General features: G+C 33.9%; 1 long non-coding RNA gene and 1 pseudogene across 1 annotated transcript; both read left to right on the forward strand.

Moving 5' to 3' along the window:
• Window positions 1–2,753: 2,753 nt before the first annotated feature.
• LOC122042512 lies at window positions 2,754–6,321 on the forward strand (annotated as a pseudogene).
• A 326-nt stretch (window positions 6,322–6,647) lies between these two features.
• LOC122001786 lies at window positions 6,648–7,093 on the forward strand. Its single transcript, XR_006117480.1, has 3 exons — window positions 6,648–6,702; window positions 6,778–6,856; window positions 7,081–7,093. It is a non-coding gene; the product is annotated as an uncharacterized LOC122001786 (long non-coding RNA).
• The last annotated feature ends 1,916 nt before the right edge of the window (window positions 7,094–9,009 follow it).

The raw sequence follows: 9,009 nt of genomic DNA on the forward strand, positions 1-9,009 counted from the left end.
GGGGAAGCAAACGTATACGTAGCTTATCGCACTTCTCTTCATATTTTGAATAAATATGCAGCGTTGTCCTGCTGTTCAGGATGTTACTGTATTTGAGCTAATTTTCAACGGATACTTCAGTGATCGCCTCAATTTTGATCTCGTTCAAAAACTGAGTAAATAAGTGATCGGTGAGCTGGTAGGAATGTCGACGGTGAAAAGATTTCGAGTTTTTGGAGCTATGGACCTTGAGTTGGAAGGGACCTACGCACATCACAAATAAGTGGGCAGTGATGATTTCATTTTTTTTACCGTCAATAAATCTGCAGCATGGATTAATTAAGTCGACATGCAGTGAACAAATGCAGATGAGTACATGAGAATCAATGCAGCAACTCCGTCTCGATGAGGAGGTTTTCCGCACCTTTTATTTTTCTTTTTTCTTTTTATTTAAGGGTGTAATCGTTAAAATTTTAAATGATTTTTTTTTATAATTTCAATATGCCATATGTCATGTCAATATTGTAAAACTTCATTGAAATATTTTCAATAATTAAAATTTTAAATGATTTTTTTTATGATATAATTTATAACATGTAGTTACATAACTCCATACATATATATCAATTTCAATATAAAAGAAATTTAAATTTCCACTATTATTTTTAACTATAAACCTCAAACTTCATATCTATATTTATTATTAATTTTTAAAAGTATTTTAAGATATATTAATCAATCTAGTCAAAATTAACTGCTCGGACAGGAATCCTCTGGTCTAAGATCCCTAGATCATTCTTGATCCCTTATTTATTCATTGATTGGATGAACTAAATCCCACTTATTTAATAGGTGAGGTTCAATTCATCTAACTAATAAACGGATAGGATCTTTTCTGATCTAAAAGTTTTTAGACCAAAAAATCTGACCTTCGAATCTGGACGATCCAATTGCAAATTAGTTGACAATTAATTCTATCAGGGTCGAGCATTTATTTGGTCAAATAAGACAGCGGAAACCCTGTATTGTCAGATTAATTAGCATTTAGCGGCCAGCCAACTTAATACATTTAATTCAACCGATTTTAGTTTTTTTTTTATATAGATGGCCACGTCTAATTATCAAAATATCCCTTCTCACCTATTTGAACTCTAAATTAAAACAAAATTTTATTTATTTTATTTAAACCAAATCCAACTGAAGATAAAAAAATAAAAATTGAATTATTTATCAAAAAGTTTTATATAAAAGTCATATTAAAAAATTTACGCCATCGAACGATGATTTCTAAATTTATTCATATTCTAATTTTTATTTTTATTTTTGAAGTTTAAAAATTAATAAACAAGTTAATGAAAAATTAAATTAAATAATACAAATCATCATGATCTCCTAATTTTATTTTCTTATAGTTAGATATTAAATAATAATAATAATAATAAATTAAAGATTTATACTATTTTCTATCGTATGTTTTAAAATTTTTTATTGAAATTTCAAATTTAGAAAATAGATAAATTTAAAATATTATCATTATTTAATGAAATATTTTTTTTAAAAAAATGAATTTTTAGTGTCGATGACGGTTGTATAATTTTTTTTATGAAATAATTAAGTTTTATTTTTCTTAATACGTTTTGATTCAGTTTAATTTGATTTAAATAAAAAATATATATATTTTTTTAATACTAAAATAGACCGTAATATAATATTATCCATTTGAGAATTCCTCATGATTTTACTCATGAGTTTATCAAAAAAAAATTTTATATCAGTAGGCCTCCTTTCAAATCATTATTTTTTTAATATTTTTTTTAATGTAGAATTTTAATCGAATCTCATACCTATACCTAGTAATCCACATGCCTCAATTTTTAAATAGTTCGGTCTTATAAAAGTTTCTATCGACTATAAACATAAATCAAAAAATATATGTGATGATCAATTTAGAAATCTAGTATTTTTTGATTGCATCTTTTATTTGGAGGAAATTTTTTTATAAATATATTATAACTAAGGTTCAAATCATGGGTACCAAATTTTTACAAATATATTATAACTAAAGTTTGAACCGTGGATACCTGGATGACAATCTGGATGTCCTACCAAGGTATCATAATCTCGCAGATGGAATATTGTGACATAATATAGTAAAAGGTGATTCGCTTATCCCAGTGTCTCCACCAATTCATCCCTAAATCAACACGAAGAAAGTAAATCACGAATGACTACTAACTATTGATATAAGTGATAAAATATAAGAGAAGGTATACTCGAACACATCAAATTTTGGTTCCAAAATCTTATATAATTATCTCTTATGTCTTAATTATTGCACCGCTCAGACTGTCCTATTGTATTTTCTCCTGTATTTTATCAATATGAGATGAGCTTAAATTAATATTGTACCTTTAATGTCTAAATTGTTTTTCATTATATTGTCATTGTCATTGATAATTACTAAAATTAAGTTGAAATGTTGACGTATGTATCACGGATTTAAGTGCATTAATTTTCTAATAAATATGAACAGTGTTCGTATATATATTGATGCTCTCTGTTGTTTGCGACAACCATATGACCTTTATTGTGCAAATATTAATTGAAATTCTTTCGAGTGATTAAGCATTAAATACACACATATATGCCACCAGAGAGTTCCAATTCAATGTAAATAGACACGATGAGAACTTCATTTTTATTGAAATTTGAAGAATAATTCAATGTAAACAGCCACAGTCAAAGATAAGTAATGATCCAGCAGGTTTGCGTAGATGGCTAACCTAATTTCGATAGATTTGACCCAAATGAAATGGTATGAGGTGCAATAATAATAATAATAAAATACACGCGCTATCTTTTTATCTTTTTAGGTGCGAGGGATACATGAAGCGGTTGGGAGTTGGTGGGAAATAACTCATAATTGCCTTCTGCTGCAAATAAATGCACGGGTCAATCTTATTCATCTATTAATGAGCTGATTAAATTGACCCGGGTAGTTTAGTCCACACATCATCGGATGAGGTCAAATTTCTAGAATAGACACAATAATATTCTTGCATTAAATGTGATTGAACAGTAGGTGTTCTTCCTGTTCGTAGGCCACCTAATTGTAAATTTAGACTTGCATCTGGTGCATATCTTAAAAAAAAAAAAATTACATCATTTGCCGCTTTTGATCATCATCTGACGAGCCCATTTAAAGCCCAATTAGTCAAAAGATTCTCGGCCGAACATTTATTCTGTCAAGAAACAATTTTGAATAATTAAAGCAAAACGGCCCCCCTTGCCTCAAACTTCCGAATTTATGTTACAGGCGAGGGTTTAAATTTTAGGACCTTTAAACCACTGAACCGATCGGAATTTATCCTGTGGGCGAACATGGAGAAGACGGTTAAATCGTAGCGTTGGTAAGCGAAGATAAATAAATAAATAAATATCCTGTTTAGAATTTACGATGATATACCAAAATTATATATATATATATATAATTATCGGGTATATATACATTACAGGTGTAATATATTATATGAATACATATAAATTAATACATAAGTCCATAAATTTAACTTGGTAAATAACCTTAACTGATGAGAAGCAATGATAAAAATATTCTTCCAAAATATCTAAATTTAGCCATCATTGTTTAAAATTATTGTTCACTTTTTTTACTGGTCATAATTATTATTCATAAATCTTACAAATCTCTGAAAAATATAATTTTGATATAAAAATCCTATGTAAACTTGTACCTTATTTATATAATTTCCCTATGTAAGTCTATGACTAGATAAGTATGTTTTAAGTTTCCTAATTTGTATATTTTTTTGTAAAATTTTGAAGGTAGCTTAATAAAAAGGCTCTGTTTTCATCTCATTATCTTCAAAAGTTAAGATCTGTCTCATGGTTTAAGCTTGTAAAATTTGTACTGACTAAGTTGGGTAGCAAGAGCTACTGAAAGCTCATTATAAGACCTACATAAGTCAGGGTGAAACTTGAACAATAAGACATAACTCATGAGAAGCAATGATAAAAATACCCTTCCAAAATGTCTAGATCTAGTAATCCCTATTTGAAATTACTATTTATGTTTTAATATTCATAATTACAATTACTGTTCACAAGTATTGTTTACTTTTTACTGTTCACAATTGTTGTTCACTTTTTACTGTTCATAATTAATGTTCACAAATCTTAAAAATATCTAAAAACACAACTTCAACACGAAACGTATATATCGTGTGTATGTATATATATAAATTATAAAGTGCATGGTCCACCCGTCGCCCACGCCATAGACTTGGTGCCCTGTCTGCCGTAGAGTGTGACAACTGTCGATGTGGGATCGAGGACATTATATTGAAAAATAGAATGGAAATATTGTACGAAACAACAAATCTCATACCTTGCTCTGGAGAAGATCTTATAGAATTGGACGAAGAAAATATCGGATGGAGGAAGTCGCCTGTAAGATACGACAATTAAATAATAAGTGTTATTAGAAAAATAACCTTAAAGAATTTTCTAAACTTTTTTAAGGAATTAAATGTAGGTCGTATGACATATTTAAGGGGATGAATCTAATGGGCTAGGAGAAAACCTATTTGACATCCTAATTAAAGTGGGTGTTGATTGATTTAATTAACTTGGATTAATTAACGTAAGGTATAAATAAAAACCCTAAGTTCTAACTTCTTAATTCCCTATTCTTCTCCTCTTCGTCCGATCCTCTCCTCCTTCTACCTCTCGCTGCGAGGTCTCCATCATGCCTTTGTCGTTGATCAGCAGAGCAGTTGTCAGCACAGATCTAGTCGCTGATGGCCCTTCTTCGGCCTTAGGCGAGAGCGCTGACTTTCCTTTTTGTGTCACCCTTTTTTTGTTTCCATTGCACCGCCGCCCGTGGTATCACTACAAGAAAAACCCTCATAGACATCGGTGGAACAACAATGATTTTAAGCAAAAATCGACGTCTTTGAGTATTTTACACCGATTTTTCCAAAAACCGGTGTCTATGAGCGCAGATTTTCGCTCATAGACATCGGTTTTTTAGGCGATGTCTATGAGCGCCTTTTTTCGTTAATAGACACCGATTTTAACAGCGGTTTTTAAAACTCGGTGTTAATGAACCAAAATAAAATATTTTAATTTTCCCACTAGCTAAAATTTACAACACTTCACAAAGTTCCCTCCAAACCTAAACCTATATCGCGCCCCTTCCTCCGACCATCTCTCTCAGCTTAAACCTAAACCTAAACCTGACCATCTCTCTCAACCTCATCTCCCTCTTCCCCTTCCTAGATCGACACCCCTTCCTTCTCCATCCAACCACACCGCATCTCCTCCAACTCCTTCCTTTGGGTGAGAAGAGGAGACCTTCTTCGCACTCCTGTAGCTTTTCCTTCCCCATCTCCCACGCATTCCCTTCCCCAATCCACACCCATGCCCTATCCTCTTCCTCGGCGTACCATCCTCAGCGAGGACGGCTCCGATTCGTCGCCACCGCCGCGAAGAAGAAGAAGAACCCTTGGCTCGACCCCTTCGACACATCGAGTACGGATCCCTCTTCGCCGACGGAAAGCAGAAGGAGGACCCTCGCCCTCCCGACAACCCCTCCAACCCCTACGGCTTCCTCAAGTTTCCCATGGGATTCAATGTTGAGCTCGCCCCGCTCGCCTCCAGGGTCCGTGGCGACGTGCACCTTTGCTGCTGCGTCATCTCCGACGGAGTCTACGAGAACCTCCTCTTCTTCCCCGTGATCCAGCTCATCAAGGATAGGTACCCCGGCGTGTAGATCGATGTCGTTGCCTTGCCCAGGGGGAAGCAGGTGTACGAGGTGAACAAGAATGTGAGGTGGGCGAATGTGTATGACCCCGACGAAGATTTCCCGGAGCCGGCGGAGTACGTCAACATGATCGGTTTGTTAAAGGTACAAATGAAAGGGGGAAAAACACATGATCCTTGAAATGGAATGACAATAGAAATCTCACTAGCTTTTTACGAATTTGTTGACAGAATCGATACTATGATTTGATCTTGTCGACCAAGCTTGCTGGACTTGGCCATGCGACATTCCTGTTCATGACATCTGCTCGAGACAAAGTAAGCTACGTGTACCCTAATGTCAATGCAGCAGGCGCAAGCCTGCTGCTCACAGAGACCTTCACTTCTCCAACCATGAACCTCTCCAAACGTGGATACCACATGTGAGGCAACCACCATTGATGCCTCAATTCTAAACAAACAAACAAAAAAAATCTTTTGTTGTTGTGGATTGTTCATTTGTGATACTTGTGGTGTTTCAGGTACGATGAAATGGAGGAATGGTTAGGGAGACAAAGTTAAAGAATTCATGATGAGTTATAAGTTAATTATGAGACTGTGAGCCACCTTCTTCAGGTCAATATCCTTTTGTGACTCTTGCCGTTGTTAATTATGAAGTAATGCATTGCCACATTTTCATTCTTCTTATTTAGCACTTTATTTGAACAGACTATTTTTGGTGCTTTGTAACTGTATAAGTTGCATGTTACATGCTTAGTGATGTATCTTCTGTGTTGTCAAAAGTTTTGTTGTTTGCTAGAGCTTATTCAACTTAGCATCCTTATTTCTCCATTTCCCTTCTCCCTTATTCTGATCTCTCTAATGCTTCCATTCACATTTCAGCTATTCGACCGTCCACAGTGGCTCACTGTCAAGTCACGTTCACAGTGCTACGTCGACAAGGTATTGCCTCTCCCCGAGTGTTTGAACTCATTCTTTGTAAACTTTTGACTCAAAGTTGATGCTTATTATAAGTAGATAAGAGAAGAATTGGAGAGCAGATCATGTACTATTAGAACAAGGTGTGCTGTGGAATCAGTTTTTAGTACTGATGCAGGTAAACAACTTTCAGTTACCTAATCAATGATCATTGATATTTATATCGATAAACTTAAAGGTTTAACATTGCCTTGGAACACAATCTTAATGTATTATTAGAACACAATGAGCAGATCATGTTTTTTTTTCTCTTTTTCTTTTTGGGAAACTACAATAACTCATTATGCAAGTTGAATTTCTGGTGCACATTTTAGTTAGTTCTTGAAAATGCCTTTTTGGCAGGATGCTGTGTGGTCGGAGAAGATTGTTCCAAAGATATATATGATGGATGCATAATTAGCACTTATGCGCCGGATGCTTTAAAGTTATTGGGAGAGCAAGCAACATCTGAGGAAGCAACGATACTTGGTGCTTTTCAATATGTATATAGGTATGCTGATATATATGCACATTTTTTTTTTTGATAAATGCAAGAAAGCCATTCGAATCATAGAAGCCCATGAATTTTAAGAATTGGGTGTTCATGTGATAACTATTAGCTGAATGTCTAGGATCTTAGTTCTAGGACAACTGATAGCTTCGAATCTAGGTGATTTTTTTTTTCAAATGGTGCCCTGAGATCTCAATTTTTCTCACAGTGTTCGGTGATATGTTTTCGAACAAACGGCATACCTTTTCTCACCTCCAGTTCTTTCTTCCAAAAATAGCCCAACAAGCAATACTGATTCAAAATTTTTTTTAAGGAACTAAAGGAACTTCAAATCACAAAATAAGACTCATATATTGCAATACAACTTCTTGTCCTTTTGACATCGAGAATTCTATTTAATTCCATCTTTAATTTATTACTGAGAAATAAGACTGGCATTCATATCTCCTTAGGATTTAGTGATCAATCATCTTGCACACAAATTTTTGCTCGGAATTTGGAGATATATGGTCTTCTCGGATAAAAATGTTAGCTAAGTGCAAACTTGAGGGGAACTTCACATTTCTTCTTGCTCAAACTCAATCACATACACGTCCTTGCAAAATTTTAGTTTTCTCACCCTCTCGACTGATTGGAGTCTTCGATTTCTCAATACACAGTGACATTTATCTTCATTATGACAAAAGTTTCATGCCACAAAACCCAGCGGCATAGAGTGCTTGGAACTTTCTTGGGACAACACAACACAGTGTGTGCCTTACATATTGGTTAAATGTGTTACAGGTCAGTGCTTTATTTTTGTCTTAGCAACTGGCCAGAGTTGATTAGTTTAACATCATGAATTCTTGGTGAGTTAAGATTAATATTGTCAGAGCCCCAGTTAGTTGAACCTTTGGGATACAACACACTTTGAAATTGTATTACAACAATGTCAATGTCTTACAACAATTATAAGTTATTGGGGGATGGAGGCTCAAGGTCTTCCTTTATATATCTTTCTGAAAAAACAATCATAAAATTGCATTTGCTAACTATTTAGATCAATTATACACAATTTTGTGAGAACTTGTGGAAACAATAATAATATTCTTGATGATTTGTTCAGCATTGTTCAGAGTTCATAGTTAACACAAGTAGTACTTTAGCAGTTACATAAAAACAATGGACAAGAATAGAGAAAAATCACATCATGCGAAAGCAATTAGGAATTTTAATATGGTAATACATCAAGCTAGAAAGGATCAAGGTAGAATTGGTTATGAATTAGACAACAATCACTTTAATCTTTCCTTTACCTCCATAAACTGATGATACTGAATGCATATAAAGTTTGCATGACATATATCATGAGTTATAGCGCATAGGCATTGTTTTATATAGAGGCTCCATGGGAGGGTTGATGTGTTTGGTATAGAAAGTACCAGGGAAGAAGAGGGTGCCGTAAAGGAAATATACGAAAATGTTTACCGTAAGATAAACCAAAGGAAGAAGAGGATTGATGTGTTTGAGAATTTTGGCTCAGGTACTATTTTTGATATTTTGTTAGGCATCGTTTGAAGTTTATGTCCAGTAAGATACCATGATGGATTGTAAAAGATATAGGATGAAAGAGATCAGCAAAATAATCTCTTTACTAATAAACCTTGTACAGTAAAAAAAAAAATTCTTTATCTAAATTCCCATCACCCTCAATATTCTAGCACAACTTTATTTGATTCGTAAGTGGTTAATAACAAACATATCATTCTTTTGTTTGTGATAGTTGAGATGTTTTTTTTTTC

This window comes from Zingiber officinale, chromosome 1B, assembly GCF_018446385.1.
Source record: "Zingiber officinale cultivar Zhangliang chromosome 1B, Zo_v1.1, whole genome shotgun sequence".
Taxonomy (NCBI): Eukaryota; Viridiplantae; Streptophyta; class Magnoliopsida; order Zingiberales; family Zingiberaceae; genus Zingiber; species Zingiber officinale.